The 17037-nt window shown below is 41.6% G+C and overlaps 1 pseudogene; it reads left to right on the plus strand.

The window, feature by feature from the left end:
• LOC127430529 (probable ATP-dependent RNA helicase DDX10) overlaps positions 1-17037 on the plus strand; it is a 60476-nt pseudogene that overhangs the window by 22438 nt on the left and 21001 nt on the right.

Consider the following 17037-nt stretch of genomic DNA (forward strand, 5'->3'; position numbering starts at 1 on the left):
GCATCCTGATAGAGTAGTAGCTGGAGGCTTGGGTTGTCTTGAGAGAAATCTCTGCACTTCAGTATTTGGCCATCTGAGCAATCACAAAGTGTATCAGTAGAGTTTGTTTCAGGCAGGTGCATCGAAATGCAATTCCTCCCAACCTCAGAATTTAACAGACACTTCAATGTCTCTTTCACAGGTACATAGTATGCAAATTGCTCTGTCCAATTCTCATCTCCACCTAAAAGTATTATTTTTGGTTCAACATATTTGAATACTTTTTTAAAGGTCTGACTCCTTGAGTACTCTGTTCGCATAGGTCCCTTATGACAAACAGAAAACAAGTCTGATTCCTTCACAGTAATAAAGATTTGAGAAATAGTCTCCATGGGTAAAGACAAACTCTGCAGAAGTGAATGTAGCTTACAGGTGCATCTCAATAAATTAGAATGTCGTGGAAAAGTTCATTTATTTCAGTAATTCAACTCAAATTGTGAAACTCATGTATTAAATAAATTCAATGCACACAGACTTAAGTAGTTTAAGTCTTTGGTTCTTTTAATTGTGATGATTTTGGCTCACATTTAACAAAAACCCACCAATTCACTATCTCAAAAAATTAGAATACATCATAAGACCAATAAAAAAAACATTTTTAGTGAATTGTTGGCCTTCTGGAAAGTATGTTCATTTACTGTATATGTACTCAATACTTGGTAGGGGCTCCTTTTGCTTTAATTACTGCCTCAATTCGGCGTGGCATGGAGGTGATCAGTTTGTGGCACTGCTGAGGTGGTATGGAAGCCCAGGTTTCTTTGACAGTGGCCTTCAGCTCATCTGCATTTTTTGGTCTCTTGTTTCTCATTTTCCTCTTGACAATACCCCATAGATTCTCTATGGGGTTCAGGTCTGGTGAGTTTGCTGGCCAGTCAAGCACACCAACACCATCGGTGTCATTTAACCAACTTTTGGTGCTTTTGGCAGTGTGGGCAGGTGCCAAATCCTGCTGGAAAATGAAATCAGCATCTTTAAAAAGCTGGTCAGCAGAAGGAAGCATGAAGTGCTCCAAAATTTCTTGGTAAATGGGTGCAGTGACTTTGGTTTTCAAAAAACATAATGGACCAACACCAGCAGATGACATTGCACCCCAAATCATCACAGACTGTGGAAATTTAACACTGGACTTCAAGCAACTTGGGCTATGAGCTTCTCCACCCTTCCTCCAGGCTCTAGGACCTTGGTTTCCAAATGAAATACAAAACTTCTCATCTGAAAAGAGGACTTTGGACCACTGGGCAACAGTCCAGTTCTTCTTCTCCTTAGCCCAGGTAAGACGCCTCTGACGTTGTCTGTGGTTCAGGAGTGGCTTAACAAGAGGAATACGACAACTGTAGCCAAATTCCTTGACACGTCTGTGTGTGGTGGCTCTTGATGCCTTGACCCCAGCCTCAGTCCATTCCTTGTGAAGTTCACCCAAATTCTTGAATTGATTTTGCTTGACAATCCTCATAAGGCTGCGGTTCTCTCGGTTGGTTGTGCATCTTTTTCTTCCACACTTTTTCCTTCCACTCAACTTTCTGTTAACATGCTTGGATACAGCACTCTGTGAACAGCCAGCTTCTTTGGCAATGAATGTTTGTGGCTTACCCTCCTTGTGAAGGGTGTCAATGATTGTCTTCTGGACAACTGTCAGATCAGCAGTCTTCCCCATGATTGTGTAGCCTAGTGAACCAAACTGAGAGACCATTTTGAAGGCTCAGGAAACCTTTGCAGGTGTTTTGATTTGATTAGCTGATTGGCATGTCACCATATTCAAATTTTTTGAGATAGTGAATTGGTGGGTTTTTGTTAAATGTGAGCCAAAATCATCACAATTAAAAGAACCAAAGACTTAAACTACTTCAGTCTGTGTGCATTGAATTTATTTAATACACGAGTTTCACAATTTGAGTTGAATTACTGAAATAAATGAACTTTTCCATGACATTCTAATTTATTGAGATGCACCTGTATTTGCATCCAGGTCAGCAGGACATTGCTCAGTTGAAACAGATGGTATCTCTGATGCAGAATGCCGATGTGAATCGCTAATGCCGTTTATTGAACAGTTCCTGTGCTTCCTAGACATATGAGAGGTAAAAGAGGTCATGATTTGAAAAGCACTTTTGCACCCTCTCACTGGACAGTTAACTGCATGACCTTCCTTCATATGGTTCTTTAAGTGAGCAACAAGACTGGGCACATCCTGGCACTGATGACTACATAGTGAAATACTGCATGTCAAGGCCGTATCAACCACTGCATCTGCAGTCACAGCAGTGGTAGAGCTGTTATGGCGGCGATAGAAATGACTCTTAAGTGCTACGTATTTGGAAAATGACTGTTTGCAATCAATTGCGACACATTTGAAAATGGCGCGAGTTTCGTTGCGATGCAGTCTGCAGTGCAGAACATATTCCCTCGGACTTTGCACTGTTAAACTACAAAAACAGCAAGTGTACATTGTAATGCATATTCAAAACTTACTCATCCTGAACTCAACCAATAACCAATGCGAGATATCGTTTAAACATGAAGTTCACCTCACCATGGTTACAGCACGACATACTGCTAAACTGCATTACAAACGTTTCAAATCAAAGAAATCAGAGCGAATTCGTTAATTTCCAATGTGTAAGTTTATATATTAAAAGGATAAAACGTTATCATCTAGACAGCCAACAGGTCCACGTCATTTACGATTTACAATGACATTAAAGATATGAAAATAAAATAAACGCTTTACAACACAAAAGCTGTATTCAAATAACTAAAACAATTATTGAACTTCAACTTTACAGATTTTTTTTTATTTGTGCTTACCAGACAGATTTCATATGGGAAAAAAATTTAATTTCAGCAGCTCGCCGTGGTCTGTGCGTTGCTCCTTGCTTGCTGTCTGTTCTAGTAAAACCGCCAGTTCAAGGACAATTTGGGCAAAAGGCGCGAGCGCACCTGATGCAACTTCTTGAGTGCTGACTGGACAAGTCAAAAGGCAATAACTTTAAAACATAAAATGCTTGTTAAAAAATATGGTTCCTTTATATTATGCAGCGTCGTGGCACATATTGGACAACTGAAAAGTCAATAAAAAATAAAGACTGAGCTTCAACACATAAAATTATGCTTTTCAACATTTTATTAATATGATGCAATACCATATGCAATACGATGCATATGGCCAATAAAATAATGACTGGACTTTAAAACATGTCACACATTGCATGTTATATCAATTTAATAATAATTCCATGACACTGCATTAGTTTTTATTTTATTAGTTTTATTTGATAATAACGAATCTATATCCATCTATCTATCTATATCTATATATCTATATCTATCTATCTATCTATCTATCTATCTATCTATCATATATATATATATATATATATATATATATATATATATATATATATATATATATAGGAGTTATTGAAATCATGTAATCTAATTAATGGGAAAGACCAGTGCAGGCGAAAAATGGTTTATTTTCATAGAGATACACATATATTCTTGTTGACCATATCATTGTTATTTATTGTTAAAAAACACAAGGGGAAAAACAGTTCTAACAGCATGCATCTGTAGTTTACTGTTGTTTTAAGGGTTTTTATGGTAAAATAATGCAGTTTTTACAAAGCAATAATGCAAAAGTTATCAAATTTTCTTGTATTTACATTAACAGTATTTAACTGTTAATTAAACGGTTATTTCATGTTTTATAATTTACAGTTTTTTACCGTTGCTACTTTACAGTCTTTCACCGTTAAAACTACGGACATTTTTTACAATGTGGTGGTTTTTGAGAGACGCAGACCTGTGAGTCATGTGAAAAATTACTGGATTTGTTGTAAGGCTGCAAATATCGCAGTCAACTGTTCAGTCTAGGGCTGTCACAATCATGAAATTGTCATAGAAATAATTGCCGATTTAATTGTCTGTTAAGAAAATAATGCACAGGGGTCGAACAAAATGCATAATCATTTGAATAATGAAGTATTTACTTTACAAATGTGAAAAAATAAATAAATAAAAATCTCTTTTTGGTCCACTGTAGTTTTAGTCTACTTCAGTCCATTTAAACTGAGTGTGATTTGCTTTCAAAACGTACTGCTGCCCTGGAAAGAAAGACATACAAATGTATTTTTCATGGCATTATACACTTAACATTTCCTGATTTGAATGGGAATTTTAAGTGCACAATAACCAAATAATTCAAGTGATTATGTAATAATTGCAACAGGGTTAGTGATCTTGAAGGGGAGTTATTTTCCTTACAATAATAAAAAAAATTCAAATAGCTCAAAATGTAATGTGCTTGGGAAATAATTTAAAGTTGTGGCAGGATGTAATTGGCAAGACATTGAAGTGGAACTTTTTCTATTTCATTCAAGGGGAAAGTGAATTTCCTCAAGATCTAAACCACTCAACTTTAATCACTGCAAGAAAGTAATAATGTTTGAGTATTTTGGGTATCAGAATTTCCACTGTTCAAGGTATTGAAAGCCCAAATGTAAACCCCAAGGGTGTTAAAAATTACAGGGTGTAATCAGTGACTGTATCGGGTTATGTAAAGCTTGGTTATGTAAAGGAAATCTCTTTTTCTTTAGTACACAGATGATCAAGCCAAGAGTAAGAAACAAAAGGAGTCAAAATTCATGGAGGCAAAGAAAATACAGAAAAGAAACTTCAAGGTTAACACCAAGAAGATCTTCACTGAAGAGGGAGAGGTTTGTATCACCAGAGATGTATGACAGCAACAGCAATAACCCCTTATATTCAAATGGTAATCAGGGTGACGTCTTTAAATGAACATTTGCTAGACTCCTCTGAGATAAAAGTCATGCAGTCAGACGGCAGTTAATTTACTAGGTGATGAGGCAGTTGTGAGATGATTTTTATTCATATAGACAATGACACATACACAATGAACCTAAATGTGGTTGTCACTCTTATTCGCAATGTTTTATCCTGTTCTATACACTCACAAGTTTGGTTATTTTCTGAATTTACTCCCAAAGACGACAGGGCTTTACAGGATGAGAATATGTCTCTTTTCGCCAAGATTTGGTCAAAAATAGAAAATACCAAACAGATTAAACTGTTGACATCAATGTTTCCTATTAACAGCCACAAGATGGCAAAACATTGCTATGGTTATCATTATGTCAAACATCAAGGGTTTAATAGTGACTCCTGTATTCCATATACAAACAGTATTATAGGAAATCTGTGCTTATATTTAAATGCAGTTGTCACTCACAAAACTTATGAGCAGTGTTTGAGCCATAGTTAATTTAGTTCTCTGAAAAAAAGCATCTTTTTTGCCAAATACCCATATGATGCAAAAGTGTCATAGCAGCCCTAATACACTTAGCAGTGGTCAAAATAAATTCAAAATGACTTTTGGGCCAATTTATCCATGTAAACTTGGAGATGACATTTTTGATGGGAGTTAAATTACCACACAAACCTGGTGCTTGTCATAAAACAGTAGATAATTCAGCCTGGAAATTTCTCCTGGTGGTAGGAGAAAAACCACCAACTATAAACCACCAGCAATTAAATCACCGACTAGTTACTGCTGGAATAGGTCTTAAGCTTACTTTTGAAGTGGGTGATATTTGATTAGTATGGCTGGCAGCAGTATAAGGTAACTGTGAGTTCTGTGTGTAGGTGGTACATCAGTGGCCTCCACTGCAGAGAACCATGGTACCAGATGAAGAGGAGGAGGACGAGGAAACATCTGGCATTAACGTGGAGGCAGCCAAGGAACAACTCCACAAGGAGGACCAAGAGTTTGACAAGATTGAGTACTGCCGTAAAATCAAGGAGAGACACAGGGTGAGTCTGACCATACCATCTTACATTTACCCTTCCCACTCCATGGCACCTTCCCAGTGTTGTTGTTAATGAAAACTAAAACAACAATTAAATAAAAACATTTTCTTTAAAGGGGTCATGACATGAGGAATCAAATTTTCCTTGATCTTATGACATATAAGAGTTAATTGTACTATAAAAATATACTGTAAGTTTCACAACTCAGAACTTCCTTCTCACTGCAAAAAAAGCATTTGTTGAAATCAAGCTGCCAAAACAACTCTTCTCTACTTCCTCCACATTGTGATGTCACACTATGGTATACATTTGCATCTGACCGCCTCCACAACAACACATAAATGCCTACTTCACCTTATTACTTAAGAAGCCCCGCCCAGTAGCAGTGAGCAGTGAGATGGCGATGAGAGAGCAGGTCAGTCAAGAGAGCCAGACATAACAGTGGGCGTTTACTGTGAAGTCTTAAAGGAGAAGCAACACCAAAACCAAGCATTTCTTACAGAGGGTCAGAATGAGGGGGTGGGGGGTATTATCATGTTTTACAATTATATGACTATATTACTTATATTACAAGTGAACCTCAAGGAACATATTAAAATAATAAAAATGACCCCTTTAACTGAAGTAAAAATATAAACATAACTGGAAAATGTGAAACTTTATTCATGACTTTTTCATGACATATTATAACTAATATAAAATGTAAAAATTACCACAAAGTAATTTGTTTTTTTAACATTGTATATTATAAAATGTGAAACCTTTAAAACTAATCTTCATTAAACATGATAATGTCACTAGATAGTGAATACACTTGACTGCCATGAAATTTTAACCCCTTAAACATCTTTCAATTATATCTGTAAACGCATTAACTTTGGCAGCCCTAAAATACTAATAAATATACTGAAACTTGAAAACAAATTAACCTTAACCAAAATGAACAATTATAAAGAGAAAACGAAACTAAATTAAAAAAGGACAAATAAAAATCAAACTATAATAACTCTGATGCTTCTTTTATAAAAAATAATTCAAAGAAAACATTTGATTCATTGTTTTTCAGCTCAAACTGTTCAACTCAATGTAATATTGAAGGAACTGAGAGCAGTGGGCAATCTAAAAGACACTTTGGTGCTCTCACAGGTTCAGGCAGAAGAAAATTGCTGAGATGCCTGTGCAGGCAGTGTAGTTTGAAGCTCCAAGCATCAGTGCTAGAGATTGGCCTCCTAAGTTATTACTGTAGTTCTGGATATTGGACAAGTTTTAAAGGATTTCTCTCCGGCAACATCACACCATTTGCTCTGTTTCAGTGGAGAGTGTTTTCTCGTTAACTGTCGAGTATTGAGAAAAACATCCCTCATTTAATGTCTGACGCATTGCTTGCTTTTTTAATCGATCACTGGGAGTGTTTTGCTCAGTGGAAAAGCACAGAAACAATTGGCTCTGTTTATGTAATAGGACAGAGCAGATGAGTACCATGTTCTTTATGTCCTGTTTTGGTGGCCCGTCTCTACACTCCCATTTAAGCATCTCCACAGAACAATAGTTAGAACATTAGTTTTTTTTTTTCTTTTTTTTTTTTTTGGCTGTTTGCCACTATTATGTCATTATTTCCCAACCCTGTTCCTGGAAGCCACCCAACACTACTTATTTGGATGTGTGCCTAATCTATCTAACATATCTCTAGGAATAGAGTTGGGTATTGTTGATGAAATGATGGGGAAACAGGAATTGGGAAATGTTGCAAACTAGATTTGAACACCATGCTCAATGTGTCAGAAAACCACAAAGCCACAGCTCCAGTGCCATTTTAAGTTAAAACAGATCTTGTATCTCTCTCTTCTCAGCCAAACCAGAACGAAACAAAAAACTCCTTCGCGGGTATCAACAGTGACAGTCTCTCCTGCCAATTTAGGTGCTGTCGAGCTTTACTGACAAAAAGAAAGACTGGTGCTGCTTTCACAAAGATCTGACCTCCCCAAAAAATTAATAATTTTTTTCACATAGCAGAGGACATTGTCTTGTGTTGCATAAAGTTCCTGTGAAAAGCTAAAACATCCTAATCCATTTTGATCATGTATTTTATGGTGTCATTGACTTTGAGAGGCAGCTACTCCATAATCCAACAGATAAAAGCTCATGCTCATTAATCAGACTCACTGGTGCATTTGCCTTTCTTATTCTCTCACTCTTGGAGTCTTTAATACACTTCAGCAGAACATTGTTTCCAGAGGAGCCCTGAGAGCTACAGAGATTAACATCATGCATAGAGTTTTCTCTGTTGCTTTAAAACCACTTATGGGTTTTCTGTGTATGAGACAACTGTTAATTTTTAGTTTTTTATTTTCGTCATAATTTTAGGTTTTTGATGAAAATGTCCTTTAAATTTAGTCAATATTTAATCATGTCATATTCATACTTTTTTCAGTTTTACTCTGACTAAAATAACAATTTTAGTCAACAAAAATAACATTTTAGTTGACATGGATGTGCAAAATGACAAAAACATGTATAAAATGCAACAGACTTACTATCTAAATTTACAAATTGTTTGAAAAATGTATGATATACTTATTATACTATATTATAGATTATACTTACAATTATTTAAACATGCAACAAACATAAAAGTGATTAAAATGTAATTTTAAACAACACAAGAACTTCTGAACCTGAGCTCCTGAAATAATAACATGCAATGAATATACTGAAGTATTAGCTACTTTTTAGAAGTTATATTGTTGTAAATTCCTCATGTTAGGCAGTCAACAATTGTTTACTACTTACAGTTATTAAAACATTTAACATGTGGGCCATTGGCAAATAATGTTGTCTGAGGTGTTAAAAGTAAGCATTAAAAAAAAAAAAAATCTAGCTTAAAACACTTGTTTCTAGTTCTTAAATGTCATTCCAACAATTGTTTACAGACAGATTGTTTCACTTTTAATTGGCTATATCACAATTCCAGTGGGTAAGAAGTTTACATACACTAAGTTCCCTATCTGTCACTCACTCGACGTTGTGTCGATGTAGTGACACTAGGGGTCACTCTTGGGAGCTCGAGACACCTCTGGTCTTTGATAAAAGGCCAAAGAAAGATGGCGAGTGGTATTTGCATACCACTCCTCCAGACATACGGGTATAAAAGGAGCTGGTATGCAACCACTCATTCAGATTTTCTCTTCGGAGCCAAACGGTCGATGTTTACTGAGCTGACTATTCATTCACCTCTGCTGGATCTGACGGCGCATTTCAGTGGCTTCTCCCTCCTCTGCACAGGTGCACTGTAGAGAATGCCCCTGGGTGCTTTGGCAGAAAAAAGAGAGTATATTTTCCTAAAAGAGTATATTTCTCTAAAAGAGCGGCACACACAGAATGTCTTTTTAAAGACACATCTTTTTAAAGATACATTTCCGTTTGTGTGTTATTCCTGGTTGCGGTCGTTACCTCTCAACTTCTGATGGTCACAATCGCTGTCTTTCGTGTCTGGGCGCCACCCACGCGGAGACAGCGTTCGTGGATGGATCATGTACTCACTGCGAGAACATGACCATGGCAACGTTGTGGTCACGGCTTGCTTTTGTAAGAATGCTAGCCACCCCAGCGGCTCTCCGCCTCGGTCCTTCTACCTACGGGTATGAGGCCAGCACGGCCCTCCTATTCCCCAGTACGCTCGTCTGCCCCAATCGGGCTTCCGGATGAGTCCACCGGCTCGTCTCATGGCGAGTTCGACCTCTTGTTCGGAGCCCGCGAAGCTGATGAGCTCTCGAGCGCAGCATCGGAGAGCGGGCTCATCCAGTCAGACACAGAAGCCTCAGCTAGGCTCCCCCCCTCAGGTGCGGTTGCCCAGTCACAAGCTGATGCGGAAATGACGGACATGCTTTCCTGGGCAGCTGCGAGCGTCGGGCTAGAGTGGAACGCTCCACTCTCCCCTGAACCCTCACGGCTTGATGATTGGTTCCTGGGCTCGCGGCGCCGCTCAAAGCAGCCACGCACCGCTCCAGTCCCTTTCTTCCCGGAAGTGCATTAGGAGCTGACAAGATCATGGGAGGCACCTTTTACTGCCCCGTCCCGATCCTTCAGCTCCCCTGCCCTCACTACCCTCGATGGTGGGGTGGCCAGGGGCTATTCGGCGATTCCCCCGGTGGATAAGGCCTCCCCCGTCCCAGACTGTTCCGGGAGTGGTCACAAGGAGCCAGGTATGTGCTTCGACATCCCTGAACTCAGCACGGCCACAACATGGCGTGGCACCTCGAGCTCTGCCCCGCCGCGAGGCCCCACCTGCCGGTACGTCCGACGAGATTGTCCCTTTGGACAATCTCCCGTTGTATGTCACAACTCGCCCGCCGTCTCCTCCTCTGGAGTCAGCAGCACCTCAAGTCGCTGCGAGCCACTCATATCCCGGGCGACCTCAACACTGCAGCGGACGCGCTGTCACGGCAGGTTACCCTCAAGGGAGAGTGGAGACTCCACCCTCAGGTGGTCCAGCTGATCTGGAGTCGATTCGGACAGGCACAGGTAGACTTGTTCGCCTCCCAAGAATCCTCCCACTGCCCGCTCTGGTACGCCCTGACCAAGGCACCTGGACTTCGCAAATATGCGTTTCCCCCAGTGAGCCTACTTGCACAGACCCTATGCAAGGTCAGGGAGGATGAGGAGCAGGTCATCCTGGTAGCACCCTACTGGCCCACCCAGACATGGTTCTCGAACCTCACGCTCCTCGCGACAACCCCCCCCGGCAAATTTCCCTGAGGAAAGACCTTCTTTCTCAGGAACGGGGTACCATCTGGCACCCACGACCAGACCTCTGGAATCTCCATGTCTGGGCCCTGGATGGGACGCAGAAGACCTAAGCGGTCTACCACCCATGGTGGTAGACATGATCACTAAGGCTAGGGCCCCCTCTATGAGGCGCCTGTATGCCTTTAAGTGGCATCTGTTCGCTAAGTGGTGTTCGTCCCGACGTGAAGACCCCCAGAGATGCGCAGTCGGATCAGTGCTTTCCTTCCTGCAGGAGAGGTTGGAAGGGAGGCTGTCCCCTTCCACCTTGAAGGTGTACGTTGCCGCCATAGCAGCACACCACGATGCAGTCGACGGTAAGTCCTTAGGGAAGCACGACTTGATCATCAGGTTCCTGAGAGGTGCCAGGAGGTTGAATCCCTTCAGACCGTGCCTCGTTCCCTCATGGGACCTCTCTGTAGTTCTTCAGGGTCTACAGAGAGCCCCCTAGGAGCCTTTGCTGTCAGCTGAGCTTAAGGCACTCTCCTTGAAGACTGCCCTCCTGACTGCGCTCACTTCCATCAAGAGAGTAGGAGACCTTCAAGCATTCTCTGTCAGCGAAACGTGCCTGGAGTTCGGTCCAGGCTACTGTCTTGTGATCCTGAAACCCTGACCGGGCTATGTGCCCAAGGTTCCCACAACCCCTTTTAGGGACCAGGTGGTGAACCTGCAAGCGCTGCCCCAGGAGGAGGCAGACCCAGCCCTGATGTTGCTGTGTCCGGTGCGCGCTTTACGCATCTATTTGGATCGCACGCAAAGTTTTAGAGTCTCTGAGCAGCTCTTTGTCTGCTTTGGTGGACAACAAAAAGGAAGTGCTGTCTCCAAGCAGAGGATCACCCACTGGCTCATTGATGCCATAACTATGACTTATCACATCCAGGACGTGCCGCCCCCGGTAGGGCTATGGGACCATTCTACTAGTGGTGTAGCGGCCTCCTGGGCCTTGACCAGGGGCGCCTCTCTAACAGACATTTGGAGAGCAGCGGGCTGGGCAACACCCAACACCTTTGCTAGGTTCTACAATCTCCAGGTGGAACCGGTTTCGTCCCGTGTAGTGGCACGCACAAGCAGGTAAGGCCGGGACAGCTGGCCAGGTGTATCGCTTGCGCATAGCACAGCCGGCCAGGTGTATCGTTTGCGCATAGTGCCTTTCACCTCCCCTGAGCTGAAGACGTGCGCCGTTAACTCCCAGTAGTGTTCACAAACTGTGTTCCCTGGTTGATTTCCTCCGAGCCCTGTGGCAGACGAGTTTGCGGAGAGACTCGCTGCCAGCTCAGTACATGTGCTAACTAAGCCCTGTACTGGGGTAGGTGCTCCACATGTGGTGGTTTCCAGTAGGTAACCCCATGCGACGTATATCTTCCGCTAATTCGTTTCCCTGTTGGCAAACTGCATCTTCCTTGGGCAGAGGCCCCTCTGCCCCAGTCACCATGCTTGTAGTAACTCCTCCCCCGTAGGGCAGGACCTACCTTGGGACTCCCCCACATGGCATACTTCCAACATAGCTCGGCAAGACCGTGTGACATATTTCAACTTAAATACCCCCCCTCTGGGAAGGGTGTGGTCTCCACGGTGTCTTGCCCTTGGGAGGGACACCCCCCCTGACTAAACCTGGTGGGCCCAGTCGGTAAAACCCCCTCTTCATCTCGGCCAGAGGGACAGGCTCTATCGCATCCTTCCGTAGGAGGGTAGCGATTTCCGCGCAAAAGGTAGCGCCGTTTTCGCCCTTCACCGAGGTGAAGTGGACGCCGCTGAACCTGGGCGGACGCCTGGCGAACTGAATCAGGTAGCCGAGTCGGACGGTCCAGACCAGCCATCGCGACGGGTTGGAAAGCGCAAGCCACGCGTCCAAGCTCCGGGTGAGGGGGACCAAGGGGACAATCTCGTCGGATGTACCGGCGGGTGGGGCCTCGCGCGGGGCGGAGCATGAGGTGCCACGCCGTGTCGTGGCCATGCTGAGTTCAGGGACATCGAAGCACTTACCTGGCTCCTTGTGACCACCCCGGAACAGCCTGGGATGGGGGAGGAAGAGGCCTGTCCTCGTGATCCGTGGAGACTGTCACATCAGGGCGGATTTGTGCCACAGCTGGGCGTGCAGCGGCGGGGAGACCAGCATGTCCATCATCTCCGCGTCAGCCTGTGACTGGGCGACCACTCCCGAAGGGAGGAACCCAGCTGAGGCTTCCGCGTCTGACTGGACAAGCCCGCTCTCTGATGTTGCGCTCGAGAGCTCATCACCTTCGCGGGCTCTGAATAAGAGGTCGAACTCGCCGTGAGACGAGCCGGCGGACTCATCCGGAAGCCTGATTGGGGTAGACGAGTGTTCTGGGGAATGGGAGGTCCGTACGGGGATACCCGGCAGAGGTGGTCCCATTGGGGTCCCCAAATCGCCCCCAGTGCTAGCCGTGCTGGCCTCATACCCGTGGGTAGAAGGACTGAGGCGGGGAGCCTCTGGGGTGGCTTGCTTTCTTACGAAGTCAAGCCGCGACCGCATCGTTGCCATGGACATGTTCTCGCAATGAGTACATGACCCATCCACAAACGCTGTCTCCGTGTGGGCAGCGCCCAGACACGAAAGACAGTGATCGTGGCTGTCAGAAGGCGAGAGATAACGACCACACCAGGAATAACACACAAACGGAAAGTCATCTTTAAAAAGACGTTCCGTGTGTGCCGCTCTTTTAGAGAAATATACTCATTTAGAGAAATATACTCTTTTATTTCTGCTGAAGCGCCCAGGGGTGTTCTCTGCAGTGCACCAGTGCAGAGGAGGGAGAAGCCGCTGAAATGCGCCGTCAGATCCAGCAGAGGTGAATGAATAGTCAGCTCAGTAAACATCGACCGTTCGGCTCCGAAGAGAAAATCTGAATGAGTGGTTGCATACCAGCTCCTTTTATACCTGTATGTCCGGGGGAGTGGTATGCAAATACCACTCGCCAATTTTCATTGGCCTTTTATCAAAGACCAGAGGTGTTTCGGGCTCCCAAGAGTGACCCCTAGTGTCACTACATCGACACAACGTCGAATTGGGAACTGTCATTAAGTCTAGCTTATATGAGGGAAGTATTGCGTGCCTGTTACTGCATGGTTAACTTGCATCAATACGTCTTTAAGTAAATGAGTATTTCAGTACAGTAATTTATGCTGAGTCATAAAAGCCTATATTGTAAAAGATTGTGTTGATAAATAGGTTGATAGTGCATTTTCAGCATGTTGCCCACTGAGTTCAGCGTGTGCTCCATGGTTAAAGAGTGCTTTTCGCCACCTCGTCTCTCCTCTTAGAGTGCATTGCACGGACGCTTCACGTGCCCCGTTTAAAATGTAACCTGAAGACACAAGCTTCATCCAAAAACTGGTAAATGCTGCCTTCGGAGACTGTATAAGGATGGATGAAATAAGGTGCTTTTTAAATTGTTCAGAGAGTTCCAAATACTGTTGTTTAAACCATTAACTGACAAGGCAGCTGCCTACATTTTCCAATGCAGCCACAGTTCATATAAAACAGCCCTAAACAAACAAGAGTGTAGCTCTGATCCCGGCGTTTTCCGTTGGTGTTGTTGATTTTGTTGCAGCTATTGAAACGCACGTGCAAATAATGTCAGAAAAAATGTTGATACTAGATGACGTCAGTGCGGTGTTCCTTTTGCGAATGCAATGGGGAAATTATCCTCAGGTGTTCCATTCCTCGTGAGAGGGAAAACTACCAGGACTGTAAGTGGGAAAGGGCCTAAAATGTGCCTTTTTTATTATATCAAAATATAAGTTTTTTTTTTTACTTTATCCACAATATTTATTCTGCGGTCTTGGCTGATTTATTTTGATTTTCCCATGATGTCAAGCAAAGAGGCGCTGAGTTTGAAGGTAGGCCTTAAAATACATCCACAGGTACACCTCCAATTCAGTACACCTCCTATCAGAAGCTAATTGCCTAAAGGCTTGACATCATTTTCTGGAATTTTCCAAGCTGCATAAAGGCACAGTTAACTTGGTGTATCTAAACTTCTGACCCACATGAATTGTGATATAGTCAATGAAAAGTGAAACAATCTGTCTGTAAACAATTGTTGGAAAAATTACTTGTGTCATGCACAAAATAGATGTCCTAAATGACTTGCCAAAACTATAGTTTGTGGAGGGGTTCAAGAATGAGTTTTAATGACTTAAACCTAAGTGAATTTAAACTTCTGACTTCAACTGTAGCTGATTAATCTCACATACATAGGATTTATTTAATTGAGGTTATTAAGTTCATTGTACAGTTGTTAAGCTCATGCAGCTCATTTGAATAATTTTTTTCTAGATTTATTCTTTAAAAAAAAAAAAATTGCATGAAATAGTTCAGTACATTAATATCTTGCATTTTTTTTCTCATCATATTTTCAGTCTTATCATCATAATGCATCTTTTTCATCTTGTTTTCATTATTGTTGACAATCAGTTCATACAAAATCTTTGTTTAAACACTGGCCCTTAACACTTACTTAGTTTACTAATTTTAAAACAATTATTGGCATTATATTCATGTTGTTTAGCCAGAGGGGAACTGGCCCCCACAGTGAGTCTGGTTTCTCCCAAGGTTATTTTCCTCCATTATCCAACATCTTATGGAGTTTTGTGTTCCTTGCCACAGTTGCCATCGTCTTGCTCACTGGGGTTCTAAATACAATTATTATTTAATTATTTATTTTTATAGACAATTTACAGTCATATTTAATCAAACTACACAATGATGACTCTAAGACTTTATAGATATTACAGTTTCATTTTCTGTTAATGCATGATTTTCTGTAAAGTTGCATTGAAACAATGTGTGTTGTGAAAAGAGCTATACAAATAACAAGGACTTGACAATCAAAAGACCCTTTATCAACAAACCCTTTGTCAGTAATTTTGTTGACAAGATTAACACTGTGTGTCAGTGCAGTTTAATTAGTAGTAGACTTTCTTTAACCTGTCAGCTGTGGGATGTATACGTGGGCATACAGTTTAAGTAATAAGTATTAAGACAGTTAACTCAATTGTCTTTAACCTCCTGAGCCTCTTCATGTCTTCTGAAATACTGGATTACACAGTAGTTTTTCCACACCTAGGATTGCTTGACATTTTTAAAGTAACGAAAAGCCAATGAAGTGTTCTTGACATTGGTTTTATTACCTCATAATATTTCTCGTCTCACAGACATTTGTGTGTCACCAGTAGTGTTAATAGTTCTGTCTGGCACTCCAGTCGCCCTTTATGCAGAAGTGGGCATAGAGTTATATTAGAAAGTGACATAAGAGATACATCAAGTCCTGCTTATTCGTTCTTTCATCAAAAGAAATCAGGCCAACACCAATGGTAAATTGTTTCCCCAAGTCTGTCTTATAATTTTAGCCTCTGCCGCTTTGCTGTGTTTGATGTGCTTATAAGTTTGTGCCTTAGCTGCATCAACCTCAGATGTGGTTATTTATTATGTCTCCTTCTCTTCTGTCTCATTTTGAAAAGGAGAAAAGGCTGAAGGAGAAAGCAGCTCGAAGGGAGGCCAGCAAACAGCACCAAGAGGTATGTCAACTTAAGCTCAAAGTCATTTCACATGATGTAAGGTGTTGCTGGACATTGATTATGATATTAAATGTGGATCAGAGTTGGACCATAGCAAGATTTTGGTATTGATACTAAATTGATACTTTATGCAACAAATAAACAGAATTGGGTGCCTGATGAAATGAAACTAGGGCTGTCATTATAGCCAATATATAGCAATTAATCTCTGAATATTTTTTTGCATTTAACACATTTCAGTTCCTTTTTAAGAAAACAAAATAATAATTGAGCCCATTTACATGCACACTAATACACCGATTACTCCCAAAAATCAGCTTATTTAAAAAATCCGATAAAGTTAGAACACCAGGTTTTCATGAGATTTTGAATTATCACAGTATTCTCTGCTTTTGATGTCAAAACGTGAAGAGGCATGCGCACAACACGTGTCATGCACACATTGGATAAGCTGGAAAGATCTCTGGTTGATGCTACGCGATATAGGGGTAATGGGCAAAAATCTACCCGTGTTGATCGGTTAATCCTTACGCCATTCATGACCATACAACGATAAAGGAATGCTGTTTAATGCATGTATTACAGTAAAAAAGGTGCTGTTGTACAATTATTTGTAATTAAAATCAGCAAAAATGAAAGGCAGTACCATGGGAGTACTAATATGATTTATAAATACTTTACAATATACATATTACAGTATATAATTTCTTTCTGATAGCAGTGGTGAAAATTGGGGGGTAAAATGTGCATAATTGTCTTCAAATAATTTTCATCAAATAAGCATTTTTATATGCAAAATATAATTCGTTTTCTTCTTTACATTTTGGAATAATATAAGACCAGGACATT

This window comes from Myxocyprinus asiaticus, chromosome 40, assembly GCF_019703515.2.
Source record: "Myxocyprinus asiaticus isolate MX2 ecotype Aquarium Trade chromosome 40, UBuf_Myxa_2, whole genome shotgun sequence".
In the NCBI taxonomy this organism is placed as follows: domain Eukaryota; kingdom Metazoa; phylum Chordata; class Actinopteri; order Cypriniformes; family Catostomidae; genus Myxocyprinus; species Myxocyprinus asiaticus.